The sequence below is a fragment of the Schistocerca nitens genome, chromosome 2 (genome assembly GCF_023898315.1).
Source record: "Schistocerca nitens isolate TAMUIC-IGC-003100 chromosome 2, iqSchNite1.1, whole genome shotgun sequence".
Lineage (NCBI taxonomy): Eukaryota > Metazoa > Arthropoda > Insecta > Orthoptera > Acrididae > Schistocerca > Schistocerca nitens.
This window is the reverse complement of record NC_064615.1, coordinates 189,335,402-189,352,232: the sequence shown is the minus strand read 5'-3', so window position 1 is coordinate 189,352,232 and position 16,831 is coordinate 189,335,402. Positions and strand designations below refer to the sequence as shown.

General features: G+C 43.9%; 1 pseudogene; it reads right to left on the bottom strand.

Annotated features, from left to right (window-relative positions):
• Positions 1 to 11,524: 11,524 nt before the first annotated feature.
• LOC126238153 (5S ribosomal RNA) lies at positions 11,525 to 11,642 on the bottom strand (annotated as a pseudogene).
• Positions 11,643 to 16,831: the final 5,189 nt, after the last annotated feature.

The window sequence follows — 16,831 nt, the reverse complement described above, 5'->3', positions numbered from 1 at the left end:
CGACGATTACCAGTGGTGTACGGCCAGTGTAGGAGATCGCTCCCCACACCATGATGCCGGGTGTTGGCCCTGTGTGCCTCGGTCGTATGCAGTCCTGATTGTGGCGCTCACCTGCACGGCGCCAAACACGCATACGACCATCATTGGCACCAAGGCAGAAGCGACTCTCATCGCTGAAGACGACACGTCTCCATTCGTCCCTCCATTCACGCCTGTCGCGACACCACTGGAGGCGGGCTGCACGATGTTGGGGCGTCAGCGGAAGACGGCCTAACGGTGTGCGGGACCGTAGCCCAGCTTCATGGAGACGGTTGCGAATGGTCCTCGCCGATACCCCAGGAGCAACAGTGTCCCTAATTTGCTGGGAAGTGGCGGTGCGGTCCCCTACGGCACTGCGTAGGATCCTACGGTCTTGGCGTGCATCCGTGCGTCGCTGCGTTCCGGTCCCAGGTCGACGGGCACGTGCACCTTCCGCCGATCACTGGCGACAACATCGATGTACTGTGGAGACCTCACGCCCCACGTGTTGAGCAATTCGGCGGTACGTCCACCCGGCCTCCCGCATGCCCACTATACGCCCTCGCTCAAAGTCCGTCAACTGCACATACGGTTCACGTCCACGCTGTCGCGGCATGCTACCAGTGTTAAAGACTGCGATGGAGCTCCGTATGCCACGGCAAACTGGCTGACACTGACGGCGGCGGTGCACAAATGCTGCGCAGCTAGCGCCATTCGACGGCCAACACCGCGGTTCCTGGTGTGTCCGCTGTGCCGTGCGTGTGATCATTGCTTGTACAGCCCTCTCGCAGTGTCCGGAGCAAGTATGGTGGGTCTGACACACCGGTGTCAATGTGTTCTTTTTTCCATTTCCAGGAGTGTATTTACGATGGTCAAACAGCCTCCCTTTAGGATCCGCTGGTGGGGACTACTCAGGTGTACGTCACCAAAAAAACTAAACTGGCGTTCTGCGGGCCGCAGCGTGAAATGTTAGAACACGTTGTCGGGTAGGTAGCTCATAGAATTTAAAAAAAGGGAAATGGATAAGCTTAAATTAGTTATATTAGAAATTTGTGAAGTGTGAATCCAGAACGAACAGGACTTCTGGTCAGATACATACAGGGCTATAAATACAAAATCAAAAAGGGCAATGAAGAAGTAGGTCTGATGAAGACTAAGAAAATGGGAATGTGAGTAAGCTACTACAGACAACACAGTGAACGTATTATAGTAGCCAAGATATACATGTAGTCAACATTCAGCACAGTAGTACAAGTTTACATGCCTACTAGCTGCGAAGATAATTAAGAGTTTGGAAGAATGTATGACAAAATGAAACAAAAAAAATATTCAGATAGTTCAGGGAAATGAAAATTTAATTGTGACGGGGGACCTGAATATAATTGTAGGAAACAGAACAACAGCAGGAGAACTTGGACTGGGGAAAAGGAATGAAAGAGGAAGTCGCCTGGTAGAAATTTGCATAGAGCATAATTTGATCACTGCAGACAGATTAAGGACCGTGAAAAGCTGTATACATGGATGGAACCTGGAGATACCGGTACGTTGCAAACTGTATAATGGTTAGAAAGAGTCAGAAACCAGATTCTACACTGAAAAACATTTCTAGGTGCACACGTGCACTCTGGCAGTGAATTATTGGTCAAGAAGTACAGATTAAAACTGAAGAAATTGCAGAAAGGGGGGAACATTCTCTTGGCACCCGCCTACATAGGGTGAAATGATCATCACGATAAAATAAGAGAAATCAGGACTCGCACCGAAAAATTTAAGTGCTCGTTTTTTCCGCGCGCCGTTCGAGAGTGGAACGGTAGAGTGACAGCTTGAAGGTGGTTCATTGAATCCTCTGCCAAGCACTTAATTGGGAATAGCAATCACGTAGATGTAGATGTAGAATTTAAGGAGACAATACCTGTATAAACTGAAGAATCTACGGCTGTTGAAAGAGTCAAAGGGAGCTTAAGGCAACGATTGACTGGAACAAGGAAAGCAACTCAACAGAACACGAATGGGTATCTTTGAGAGAAGAAATAGTAAAGGTAGCAGAGGTTCGAAACAGTCTTCAGGAAGAAGATCACAACATTAACCGGTGCTAACACGTAAGACATAAAAAGTTTAAAAAGTCATTCATCAAAGCTTAGAGTTAGTTAAACGAATTTCAGTGGTAGTTACAGCAAAACCTTTGCTTAATTGTGTCGTAAACTTCTGACGCGAGTCGGCAGTTGACGCCATTTTCATACCAGAAAGAACTCGCCATTTCGTTTCCGGCAACTTAAATCAACTTCATCATTTTCCTGCAGGGACACCATTTTTCGCAGTTCTACCGACAGATTTTATTGCTGTTTTCTTACATAGTAAAAAACTGGTGCACTAAATCACTCGTATCCTTCTTTTTCAAACGGCCTAAACATATCTGTGAAATTAGTTTTCGCATTTGCATTCAATAAACGCGCCGTCGACACTGCACAAAAAATTTTCTCACAAAACTGACTGCAATGTTTCTTCTGATATCCTTATGGAGTCAACTGTTTCATTTACTGTACCTTGAATCGCTAATAGTTGAATATCACGCTGTGCATGTTCCGCGTGTTCTCACTTGTGGATGATCTACAGGGATGATTTACACGTGGATCATATTCGAGACAAGTTTGGGCACATTCGAACTCAACCAGCCATTTTTGGTCTGTTGGAAATGGGGAAGCAGATTCCTTATAAACCTTTACCAACATTACATGACTTTCCTTTGATAATAAACCACCATTTTTGATGGCGTGGTAGTGATTTTGTGCGTTATAGCAAAACAAATACAACGCTAATAAATACATGGCTTGGATAAAAAGTAGGTTATCATTCACAGCTAACTATATTGTCAGACGTTCACCGTATTGCATATCCTCAATATAATCGCCCCGCACCTGGATCACGTTCCCCGATAGAGAAGTCGTATACCATCAGTGGATCCATCTCTGTCGATATCTCGCAAGGACCGCCCTTACTTAATCCTTAAGAGGTATATCAGTTTAAAGCAAACAACAACCTCAGCATCTCACAAAATGGAGACCATCTACGTTGGATGAAAGGTCAGTTATTAAAGAAAAATCGTCCAAACTAAAAAGGTTACAGCTACGAAGAGAGGATAAGATAATTTCAAATTGAGTGATATCTTGTGTTGTAGCATGCGGGCTATCAAATAAAAAATTGATGGTGGCCCTCGACTACGTACCCTCAGACTCAGAGTTCAAATATTAAAATTTTTTCCGCATTACAAGCCAAATACTGCTGAGTCTACAGTATACAATATGAATATACACATGAATCGAATGGTCGAAGGTTTCTATCACTCGGAAATTGCGAATTTTGAATGTAACAAAGAAATTTATAAATGAAAGATTGCAACTAAATAAAATCTGCAGGTACTATTTTTAACGACTTTAAATGATGAGTACGATAGCAGAAGTACCTTTAAGCATGCCGTTTATTATTGCAAAACACTTATTGGTGTCGATGGTCCAACAATGAAATAAAATATAAGTTGAATAACAGGGAAACAATAGATTCCTACTTCACGTCATTAGTTATGAACAACAACATAGCTCGCTAGATATTCATTTCTAACCGCATACTACGTCTTCACTGTAGAAGCCACGGATATCTCACAAGTGCATAAGTCGGCACAACGAAATATTTCTATCTCCCGCGACCACGCGCGAACTGCTCAACACTCTGCAAGTATTCCCTGCGACCGTCCGTCGCGCCTTCCCGTCCAGCACTCCCCCATCCTGTGCGACCCGATGCTCCTCCCCCACTTTCCTCCAGCCTCTCCATTGACTTCGGTAGTCGCCTACCGTAGTAACGAGCGCTGAGATTGGCTAGAGCACTCCCGCCATGTCTCCAAGCCAACGCACACTCACAAAAATATTGAAACACATACAAAATACTGGATTTACATTTAAATAAGTTGTATTTGTATGGAGTGTAGCCATGTATGGAAGTGAAACATGGGCGATAAATATTTTGGACAAGAAGAGAATAGAATCTTTCGAAATGTGCAGCTACAGAAGAATGCTGAAGATTAGATGGATAGATCACATAACTAATGAGGAAGTATTGAATAGGATTGGGGAGAAGAGAAGTTCGTGGCACAACTTGACTAGAAGAAGGGATCGGTTGGTAGGACATGTTCTGAGATATCAAGGGATCACCAATTTAGTATTTGAGGACAGCGTGGAGGGTAAAAATCGTAGAGGGAGACCAAGAGATGAATACACTAAGCAGATTGAAAAGGATGTAGGTTGCAGTAGGTACTGGGAGATGAAGAAGCTTGCACAGGATAGAGTAGCATGGAGAGGTGCATCAAACCAGGCTCAGGACTGAAGACCACAACAACAACAACAACAACAACTTGAAATTAAATAAATATGCCTACGGCTGGACCATAAATACGCTGTAACACATATTAAATACATAAACAAATCAAATAAACATATATCAAAGGAATAGAAACAAAAGTAGGCCAATAGCTTAATGTCTCTGTGCTTTCTAAAACACAGTAAATATTTGACCAATTTCCTCATGAATAGTATACATCGGATATAAACAAAGACATAGACGAATAAATATATAAGCATGCTGCTACCGTTTTTTACGTGTAACTGTGGAGTACATATAGCCTGACGCGATTGGCCACTTTGACCTCCATCTAACTCATGTACTATTCAAGTTACATGCGTGTAATTAATACCAATTTAGGTTTACACTAATAGCTTTCTAGAGACACGCCGATCAACAAAATCGGATGAACCGTTTAGATTTTGAAAATTCGTTGCTGGGTGTTACTTGTATAATTTACAGTCAGATACTAAACTTTAAACTAATAAAGATATTGAAAATCTGATTACACCATCAGAATCATCATGCGAATAATGGTAATGTACATGTTTCTTTTTAAGGTATCATGATTCCTCTGGCTATTATTAATTTCTACATGAACTGTAAAATGTCTCCCATTATGGTTTCACAAAGTCCGCCATCTTTGGAACTCCCGGCATACAAATCTCGTTCATCGACACAAAGCACGCTCCTCGACACTGCGTCAATATGGAATTCCCAGCCACGCGGTCGGACTGGACCACGAGCTGGAGCTACCCCTCTTGCTCCGGCTAATGTTCGGCACCACATGGTTGGACACGAAGAGGTTCCTTCAGGTTGTAATCGCACGGACTCATGTCGGGTTAATATGGCGGACGTTCCAATATCTCTCCCCCATCGAATGCTGGAGCTCCTGCATGGGGTTCGCCATGTGGCATGGTGCATTGTCATGAAGGATGGTGGGACACGGTACCAGAAGGAAACATGGTTGTGCACTCTGACTACGTGGCACTTCAGTCTTGATCCATGCACATTATTCGTGTTTTCTAAATGTACTGTTAGGTCACTTGAACTGGCCTGCCACACATCCAAACATTAAGTGTCTGCACAGAATACCGTGGCCGGTAGATGCACAAACGGCAGGGCAGGTGTGGGTAGAGTGGTAAAGGTGGGGGTTGCGGGAAGGACCTATAGGGGAAATATCGAGCGCTGGATGGGAAGTGCCAATCTAAACTGAAGTCTGCACTCATATTTTATGTAAATATTAAGTGGGACCCTCCATACCTACACTTGCATAGTGGCCATTCAAAATGTTCCGTCATTTGTGAAAATGCACATTTTATTTTTTCTTAGCTTATTAAGCAAGGTGTACAACTTTGCTTCCGTCATTTGCCGATAGGTGGCGACAACGGTAAGTAGCGGTCGAAAGAAACAGAGCGCAGACGTCAGGCAATCAGCTTTCATTCAAACATTAGTCGATTTGTGTCTGCATCATAAAGTTGTTCTTGATTGAAAATGACAGTTTACGAGCCTAATTCTCCTCATTTGCGAGAAGTGTTACTGTTTTGTTTCAATATGAAGAAAACAGCAGCTGAGTCTCATTGAATGCTCCCAAGTACGTATGGTAAGGATTTTATCAGTGAAAGAACGTGTCGTGAATGGTTTCAACGCTTCGAGAACGGCGATTTTAACGTCGCAGACCGGCATAGTGGTGGAAGATGCAGAATTGGAGACATTGCTGAGTGAAGACTCGCGTCAAGCTCAAGAAGAATTGGCACGATTAGTGGGAGTGACACAGCAAGCCATTTCAAAACGTCTCAGGGCTATGGGCATGATTCAGAAAGAGGGAACTTGGGTCCCGCGTGAGCTGAAACCAAGAGACGTTGAACGGCGTTTGTGTATTTGTGAACAGTTGCTTCAGAGGCAAAAACGGAAGGGATTTCTGCATCGCATTGTGACCGGGGACGAAAAACGGGTTCATTACGAAATCCCTAAACGCAAAATATCGGGGATATCCCGGCCATGCTTCCACGTCGACGGCCAAACCGAATATTCACGGCTCCAAAATCATGCTCTGCATTTGGTGGGACCAGCTCGGCGTCGTGTACTATGGGGTGTTAAAACAAAGTGAAACAATCACAGGTGCTCGTTATCGAACGCAGTTAATGCGTTTGAGCAGAGCATTAAAAGACAAACGGCCACAATACAGCGAGAGGAACAATAAAGTGATTTTGCAGCACGACAACGCTCGACCACACGTTGAAAAGAGGTGAAAACGTACTTGTAAACGTTAAAATGGGAAGTCCTACCCCACGCGCCGTATTCTCCAGACATTGCTCCCTCGGACTATCGCCTGTTCAGATCAATGGTGCATGGCCTGGCTGACCAACACTTCCGATCTCATGAACAAGTCACAAATTGGATCGATGCGTGGATAGCTTCAAAAGACGAACAATTTTTTCGACGCGGGATTCGTGCACTGCCCGAAAGATGGGAAAAAGTAGCGGCCAGATATGGAGAATACTTTGAATGATACATGTGTAATCAATTTTTTTCATTAAAGCCTCAAAAGTTGGGAAAAAAACGGCGGAAGCAAAGTTAACACTTTGTAACTTTCAGAGAAGTGTCATGAGTGGCGAATGTTGAATAAAACCTACGTACTTCTTTTGCTGCCATGTTAAAATTTACTTCTTTAGCCAAAACAAAACGAAGTTTATAGTCTCACCTCAGTAACATGTTACGCAGACGCAGTTGCAAAAAAATTCTGAAACAGTGGGTTATTAAGTTTATTAAATGAGGAACTGAGGAAAAGTAAGGTCAGTACCTTATGAAAAAGCACATCCCCAATACAAAACGAACGTGTAATGTTGTCACTTATGATGTTCCAAAACCAACAGCATTTTTCGTTTCGGTGTTTCTTAAGAATTACATTCTTTCATCGAAAAAAACTGTATTTAGTGGACTATCACAGTACATAAGCAAGTTTTGCATAGTAATCATGTAGCATAATACTCTCCTCTTTGCGTGCTATCATTTGCCAAAACCTTATTTCGATATCTCAAACCATTAACGAAATATGAGGAATGTTGTGGATATTTCACTCTGGCTATATCGCTGGCGCGGCGCGATCGCAAATGAGTGTGCTACGTCAGACCAGTTTCCGTGAGACTGGTGACAGATAGAGACTTCTACCCAACTCTAAAGAAAATTTCAATATGTTAGCTAAATGTCATACACAGCAACATGTTATGTAATATGCACCAAACGCAAAATCATGGCGACTTCTATTTTTCATTGCAAAGTTTTTATAATTTCGCGCATATTTACTTCCACGTAAATATCACAATAACTATGTCCATTAACGAAATATGGGTACATCATCATGAACCTGTTATATAAATCTACAAATAAAGCAAAAATGATTTTTTTTACGAGATAGCCTCTGTAAAATCGTTTGAGAAAGATTTCAGAGCGTGCACGTCGAGTCTGTCAACTCTGACTGACCGAAAGGTGTCAGATACTGTCGGCTTTCCCTTCCGAACAAACGATCCACTCGCCTGCGCCTGGGACGAAAATTGGCCACTGTGCATTGGCCACCATACCCTCTGCGGACTCTGCACACTGCAGCTGACTGAAACGCAGTTGCCGCTCACTGCAATACTGCAGCTGACCTGGTATCAGCTACTACATTAAAAATCTATGTAACTAAAAATTTGTCGTTTTACACATATATAAATAACACAGAAGTATGCACAATACAACGTTAACACAGAATCGTCTCCCATCCAACAAAGGTTCACTTTACATTACTACACATAAAAATGTACAACATCTTTGGTTACACCTACGGTAGATCAAAAAAGGCGTTTGATTTGCAAGTTCAAAGAATTTCGTATGGCGCTGTCCAATAATTTCCAGGTCAAGACAAGGCTATGTAGGCGTGAAGTGCCCATTATACAGTGACAGCGCTTACATTTACGCCTCAGATCGAATATTACGTACATAAATTGCGTATGTAAATACGGTAATTTGGAACTTCTAGATCTCAGTGACGGATAATGATGTCGAAAAGATTTTCAGTGTTCCACGATAACGTCATACCGAGAAAGTATGGCAAAAATTTCGACGATTTGCTACGAATAGACACTAAAGAAGTGAGCATCCCAAAACTAGTAGTTTTGGTTCCCAAAAAAACAGTTTCTCGGGGTTTTCTCAGGAACCGCCCATGAACGACTGATACTTTACAAGCGGCGTGAAGCCTACCCTAGACCACACCAAAGGCAAAAGAAGTAACCGATTTGCTAAATTTCCTGGGCTGGAGGAAGCACGTTATTTTTAAATTTTGGCTCTGCATTGTAGGATACATCTACATCTACATCTACATCTATACTCCGCGAGCCACCTTACGGTGTGTGGCGGAGGGTACTTATTGTACCACTATCTGATCCCCCCTTCCCTGTTCCATTCACGAATTGTGCGTGGGAAGAACGACTGCTTGTAAGTCTCCGTATTTGCTCTAATTTCTCGGATCTTTTCGTTGTGATCATTACGCGAGATATATGTGGGCGGTAGTAATATGTTGCCCATCTCTTCCCGGAATGTGCTCTCTCGTAATTTCGATAATAAACCTCTCCGTATTGCGTAACGCCTTTCTTGAAGTGTCCGCCACTGGAGCTTGTTCAACATCTCCGTAACGCTCTCGCGCTGACTAAATGTCCCTATGACGAATCGCGCTGCTTTTCGCTGGATCATGTCTATCTCTTCTATTAATCCAACCTGGTAAGGGTCCCATACTGATGAGCAATACTCAAGAATCGGACGAACAAGCGTTTTGTAAGCTACTTCTTTCGTCGATGAGTCACATTTTCTTAGAATTCTTCCTATGAATCTCAACCTGGCGCCTGCTTTTCCCACTATTTGTTTTATGTGATCATTCCACTTCAGATCGCTCCGGATAGTAACTCCTAAGTATTTTACGGTCGTTACCGCTTCCAATGATTTACCACCTATGGCATAATCGTACTGGAATGGATTTCTGCCCCTATGTATGCGCATTATATTACATTTATCTACGTTTAGGGAAAGCTGCCAGCTGTCGCACCATTCATTAATCCTCTGCAGGTCTTCCTGGAGTACGTACGAGTCTTCTGATGTTGCTACTTTCTTGTAGACAACCGTGTCATCTGCAAATAGCCTCACGGAGCTACCGATGTTGTCAACTAAGTCATTTATGTATATTGTAAACAATAAAGGTCCTATCACGCTTCCTTGCGGTACTCCCGAAATTACCTCTACATCTGCAGATTTTGAACCGTTAAGAATGACATGTTGTGTTCTTTCTTCTAGGAAATCCTGAATCCAATCACAAACCTGGTCCGATATTCCGTAAGCTCGTATTATTTTCACTAAACGTAAGTGCGGAACCGTATCAAATGCCTTCCTGAAGTCCAGGAATACGGCATCAATCTGCTCGCCAGTGTCTACGGCACTGTGAATTTCTTGGACAAATAGGGCGAGCTGATAACTACAATATGTCCGCTCTAGCTTTATTCATGCAAATGATCACTAGGTCAAGGGCTATCCATAAGACTTGGCCTCTTAGCTCTGCGATCAACAAAGCCTTAAATATGACCGCCTGAAAAATAGGATTTTTGCGCTCGTCTTCTTTTTTAAAATATTGACACCGTGCACTTTCACGGACCGACTAGCGGTAACAAAGCGACTTCGTAAAGCCACCAGTCACACGAGTAGACTGATATTAGAAGAGCCAGCACAAATTTACTGTGCGAGAGAACTACTTGCTACGTTCATCCATATTGTTTGTTCTACGAAGCAGTGACGGCTCTTAAGAACGACTCCTGCATTTCGTGATAACTTAAAACCAGTCTGTTTGTGCACATCCAGCGTAATCTCAATTACATATCTGTCACATGAGGTATGTATCATCGTTGTATTGCGTCAGCTGTTGCAAGACTCCATGGGACGAAATAACTTTGAATAGCGAAATATGCAAGAAGATATATTTTGATTTTCTGTGTTAACTGGATTGGGCTCTTTCTACTAAACCCATACTAGGTCAATATGCAGCTACGGTATTACTCGTTAAGGATGACCATTGTGGGGGAGAATTTATCTCAAAAATCTTTCAGCTTGCACCAGAAACTCGCAGTTTATGTAAAATCACGAAAATAACAATACTGACTGCTCCCAGGATGAGATTTTCACTCTGCAGTGTCGTGTGCGCTGATATGAAACTTCCTGGCAGATTAAAACTGTGCGCCAGACCGAGACTCGAATTCGGGACCTTTGCCTTTCGCGGGCAAGTGCTCTACCAACTGAGCTACCCAAGCACGACTCACGCACCGTCCTCACAGCTTTACTTCCGCCAGTACCTCGTCTCCTACCTTCCAAACTTTACTGGCGGAAGTTAAGCTGTGAGGACGGGGCGTGAGTCGTGCTTGGGTAGTTCAGTTGGTAGAACACTTGCCCGCGAAAGGCAAAGGTCCCGAGTTCGAGTCTCGGTCCGACAGACAGTTTTAATCTGCCAGGAAGTTTCAATATTGACTGCTTTCATTCACAGCTAATGGGATCCAGTTTGCAACAAAACTGATTTTGTTTAACTGTTTATACAACAGTATGCAAAATTTAAGGGCGAAAGTAAGTTTCGCATGATGTATCACTGCCAAGTAACATAGCTCGATGAAACTTGGGAACATACTTAGAAAGAACTACTACAGCATAATACAGAAGGTAATTGAAAGAAACGCGCAATGAGACGAACAGAAATGACACCTTTATTCAAATACAATAATTATACTGAAGTCACTGCGAATAATGATGGTCCCACTGACATTGGAAAGGGCGGGATATGCTCCTTAATAGGATGTACGTGATTACCACAGACAGCAATGCATGCTCTGCATCCAGCTGCTATAGGCACTCTGTCTTCAGGCCACAAGTGGTCCATCGGGACCATCCGACCGCCGTGTCATCCTCAGGTGAGGTTGCGGATAGGAGGGGCATGTGGTCAGCACACCGCTCTCCCGATCGTTATGATGGTTTTCTTTGACCGGAGCCGCTACTATTCAGTCGAGTAGCTCCTCAATTAGCATCACGAGGCTGAGTGCACCCCGAAAAATGGCAACAGCGCATGGCGGCCTGGATGGTCACCCATCCAAGTGTCGGCCACGCCCGACAGCGCTTAACTTCGGTGATCTCACGGGAACCGGTGTATTCACTGCGGCAAGGCCGTTGCATCTAGCTCCTATGCAGACAACAAAATTGGTAAGGAGTCCTTGTGGTAGGACGTTCTATTTCTCTACCAGCACGGATGGTCGTTGGTACATAAGAAGTGCTGCAATAGTCTCCCCAACGTACCCCACATGTACTCAATGGGATTTAAGTCGGGTAAACGCGCACACCACTGCATTTTCCGAATATCCTCTCTTTCCAAGAGCTCATCCACCTACGCAGTTCGAACCGTTGCCCATTATTGTCCACAAAAATGAAGCCAGAGCCGAATGCACCCCTGAAAAGAACCACACTGGGAAGGAGAAAAACGTAGACCGATGAGTGTATCGTCTTTAAAGATTTGGATCTTAGTACAGCCATGCTACATTATGCCTCCTCGCACCATAATACCAGAACGACTATATTTCACGATGTCCCTTGGAGCATTAGATGTTCCCAATTCTCGTCATGTGAAGATACGTAGTGCAATCAGGAATATTGTCGAACACGACCGTTTTGCTGGTTCAGGGATTATGGTGTGGGGGGACATAATGTTGCGTGGACATACAAGGTGCGTTCCATAAGTTGTTGTTGTTGTTGTAGTCTTCAGTCCAGACATTGGTTTGATGCAGCTCTCCATGCTATTCTATCCTGTGCAAACCTTCTTCATCTCCCAGTACTTACTGCAACCTACATCCTTCTGAATCTGCTTAGTGTATTCATCTCTTGGTCTCCCTCTACGATTTTTACCCTCCACGCTGACCTCCAATACTAAATTTATGATCCCTTCATGCCTCAGAACATGTCCGACAAACCGGTCCCTTCTTCTTGTCAAGTTGGGCCACAAACTTCTCTTCTCCCCAATCCTATTCAATACTTCCTCATTAGTTATGTGATCTATCCATCTAATCTTCAGCATTCTTCTGTAGCACCGCATTTCGAAAGCTTCTATTCTCTTCTTTTCCAAATTATTTATCGTCCATGTTTCACTTCCATACATGGCTACACTCCATACAAATACTTTAGGAAACGACTTTCTGACACTTAAATCTATACTCGATGTTAACAAATTTCTCTTCTTCAGAAACGCTTTCCTTGCCATTGCCAGTCTACATTTTATATCCTCTCTACTTCGACCATCATCAGTAATTTTGCTCCCCAAATAGCAAATCCCCTTTACTACTGTAAGTGTCTCATTTCCTAATCTAATTCCCTCGCATCACCCGACCTAATTCGAATATATTCCATTATACTCGTTTTGCGTTTGTTGATGTTCATCTTATATCCTCCTTTCAAGACACTGTCAATTCCGTTCAACTGCTCTTCCAAGTCCTTTGCTGTCTCTACCAGAATTACAATGTCATCGGCGAACCTCAAAGTTTTTATTTCTTCTCCATGGATTTTAATACCTACTCCGAATTTTTCTTTTGTTTCCTTTACTGCTTGCTCAATATACAGATTGAATAACATCGGGGAGAGGCTACAATCCTGTCTCACTCCCTTCCCAACCAATGCTTCCCTTTCATGCCCCACGATTGTAATAACTGTCATTTGGTTTCTGTACAAATTGTAAATAGCCTTTCGCTCCCTGTATTTTACCCCTGAGACCTTTAGAATTTGAAAGAGAATATTCCAGCCAACATTGTCAAAAGCTTTCTCTAAGTCTACAAATGCTAGAAATGTAGGTTTGCCTTTCCTTAATCTTTTTTGTAAGATAAGTCGTAGAGTCAGTGTTGCCTCACGTGTTCCAATATTTGTGAGGAATCCAAACTGATCTTCCCCGAGGTCGGCTTCTACCAGTTTTTCCATAAGTAATGCGACCAAATTCATAAAAAATCATTTATTGAATATATTCGTACAAATAATCAAAAATTTTCATAATAGCACCCTCTTGCATCGATAAACTTCTGGAGGCGATGTTTCCACGCCTGGAAGGCATCCTGGAATGCCTTTTCCGGAATGTCCTTTAGAGCTGATGTAACATGCGCCTGGATGCTTTCAATCGTGTCCCAATTTTTTCCTTTCATGACTCCTTTTAACCGAGGAAACAAAAAAAGTTAGCGGGAGCCAGGTCAGGACTGCAGGGAGGCTGGGGAACCAATGGGGTCTCGGTCCTGGCTAGGAAGTCGTTGACAACGAAGGCGCTGTGACTCGGCATGTTGTCGTGGTGAACTTTCCACGTGTCCCTGATGTCGCTTCGGCTGACCGAGACCTTCATTTTTCAGTCTTTTGAGCACTTCCAAGTAGAAAGCTTAGTTCATTGTAGTCCCTGTAAGTACGAATTCGTGCTGGACAATGCCTCTGACGTCAGAGAAGACAATGAGCATGGTTTTGATCCCGGACTTGCTCTTGCGTGCATTCTTGAGACGGGGCGACGATGGGGTGTGCCACTCTGAACTCTGCCTTTTTGTCTCAGGGTCGTACTCGGAAAATCCACGACTCATCACCGCTGATAAAAAATGAGGATCATTTTCACACGTTTACAACATTTCTCGGCGCCGAAGCACTCGCATGTGCTTGTGTTCGTGGGTGAACATTTTTGGGACGTGTTTGGCACACACCTTTCTCATGTTCAAATCTTCGGTCACAATGCGGAAAACGGTTGTTATTGACATGCTTAGAGTTTTTGCTATCAATTGAAGGCTCAGCCATCTGTCAGAGTTCAAACAATCGCGCACACGCGTCACATTTTCGTCGTAGATGGCCGTCCACTGCGAGGTTCGTCGGCGATTTCCTCTCGGCCCTCCATGAACATCTACACACATACTCCGCAATACACCATACGGTGCGTGGCGGAGGGTACCTCGTACCACAACTAGCATCTTCTCTCCCTGTTCCACTCCCAAACAGAACGAGGGAAAAATGACTGCCTATATGCCTCTGTACGGGCCCTAATCTCTCTTATCTTATCTTTGTGGTCTTTCCGCGAAATGTAAGTTGGCGGCAGTAAAATTGTACTGCAGTCAGCCTCAAATGCTGGTTCTCTAAATTTCCTCAGTAGCGATTCACGAAAAGAACGCCTCCTTTCCTCCAGACACTCCCACCCGAGTTCCTGAAGCATTTCCGTAACACTCGCGTAATGATCAAACCTACCAGTAACAAATCTAGCAGCCCGCCTCTGAATTGCTTCTATGTCCTCCCGCAATCCGACCTGATAGGGATCCCAAACGCTCGAGCAGTACTCAAGAATAGGTCGTATTAGTGTTTTATAAGCGGTCTCCTTTCCAGATGAACCACATCTTCCCAAAATTCTACCAATGAACCGAAGACGACTCTCCGCCTTCCCCACAACTGCCATTACATGCTTTTCCCACTTCATATCGCTCTGCAATGTTACGCCCAAATATTTAATCGACGTGACTGTGTCAAGCGCTACACTACTAATGGAGTATTCAAACATTACGGGGTTCTTTCTCCTATTCATCTGCATCAATTTACATTTATCTATATTTAGAGTTAGCTGCCATTCCTTACACCATCACAAATCCTGTCCAAGTCATCTTGTATCCTCCTTCAGTCACTCAACGACGACACCTTCCAGTACACCACAGCATCATCAGCAAACAGCCGCACATTGCTACCCACCCTGTCCAAAAGATCATTTATGTAGATAGAAAACAACAGCGGACCTACCACACTTCCCTGGGGCACTCCAGATGATACCCTCACCTCCGATGAACACCCACCATTGAGGACAACGTACTGGGTTCTATTACTTAAGAAGTCTTCGAGCCACTCACATACTTGGGAGCCAATCCCATATGCTCGTACCTTAGTTAGGAGTCTGCAGTGGGGCACCGTTCCGGAAGTCAAGGAATATGGCATCCGTCCGATACCCTTCATCCATGGTTCGCAAGATATCAAGTTAAAAAAGAGTGAGTTGCGTTTCGCAGGAGCGATGCTTTCTAAAGCCGTGCTGATGCATGGACAGCAACTTCTCTCTCTCAAGGAAATTCATTATATTCGAACTGATAATATGTTCGAGAATCCTGCAAAAAACCGATGTTAAGGATATTGGTCTGTAAGTTTGAGGATGCGTCCTTCTACCCTTCTTATATACAGGCGTCACCTGCGCTTTTTTCCAGTCTCTCGGGACCTTACGTTGGGCAAGAGATTCGCGATAAATGCAAGCTAAGTAAGGAGCCAATGCAGTAGAGTACTCTCTGTAAAACCGAACTGGAATCCCATCAGGACCTGGCGATTTATTTATTTTCAACCCATTCAGCTGCTTCACTACCCCAGGGATGTCTATCACTATGTCCTCCATACGGGAATCTGTACGAGACTCAAACGGCGGTATGTTTGTACGATCCTCCTGCTTGAAAGATTTCTCTAATGCTAAATTTAAAATTTCAGCTTTCGTTTTGCTGTCTTCCGTTGCCAGGCCAGACTGATCAGTGAGTGACTGGATGGAAGCCTTCAACCCGCTTACCGATTTTAAGTAAGACCAGAATTTCCTTGGGTTTTCAGCAAGTCTTGTGCCATCGGAAAACTTGTGATTTGGACAAGCAATCATTCCCAAAGGCATGCCGAAGTAATGGAAACGTTTCGGTGGCGGACTTCCCAAGTTTAACGCAAAATTTGATAGCATACCGTTGCTCTACAGATTGATCCATTGTACCATGTTACATAAACCCAAAATGGGGTTGACGGAAACGCACGTCCTAACACTCCGACAGCTCGCAGTCGAATGAGACGAACAGCGTTTTGAAGCTAACACCCCCCTCCGCTTAGCCCAGCCGGTTACAACACGCTGTGGTCTACCGTTGCGTCAGAAAAAATTTGTCGCATTACTTATGGAACGCACTCTGTTTGACCTCCAAATCATTACTTTCACCGGTCAACGTTATGTCACGCTATACTCCTTCCCCATGTGTGTCTTTTCAATGGTGCTTTCACCCCTGGCTTCATTTTTACAAATGGCAACGAGCGACCGCACACATTGATCAGCCAAAACATCATGACCGATGGCCAGCGAAACGTTGGATGCCGTCTGGTAGCGCTGCAGGTACGTGACACGGTAAAAAATTATGTAAACGGGAAAGACACGGACGGTGAGGCGTAGCGCCGTATGCCGATCCTGCCTTGGAGGTGGTTAAGTGGGATATATATCTCAGAGCTGGATAGTGACAGATGGTGACGCGAGACTGGACGCACACGTAGTTTATGTATCAGCCGATAGAGGACAGTATTGGATAAGGGGACTGATTTAGTT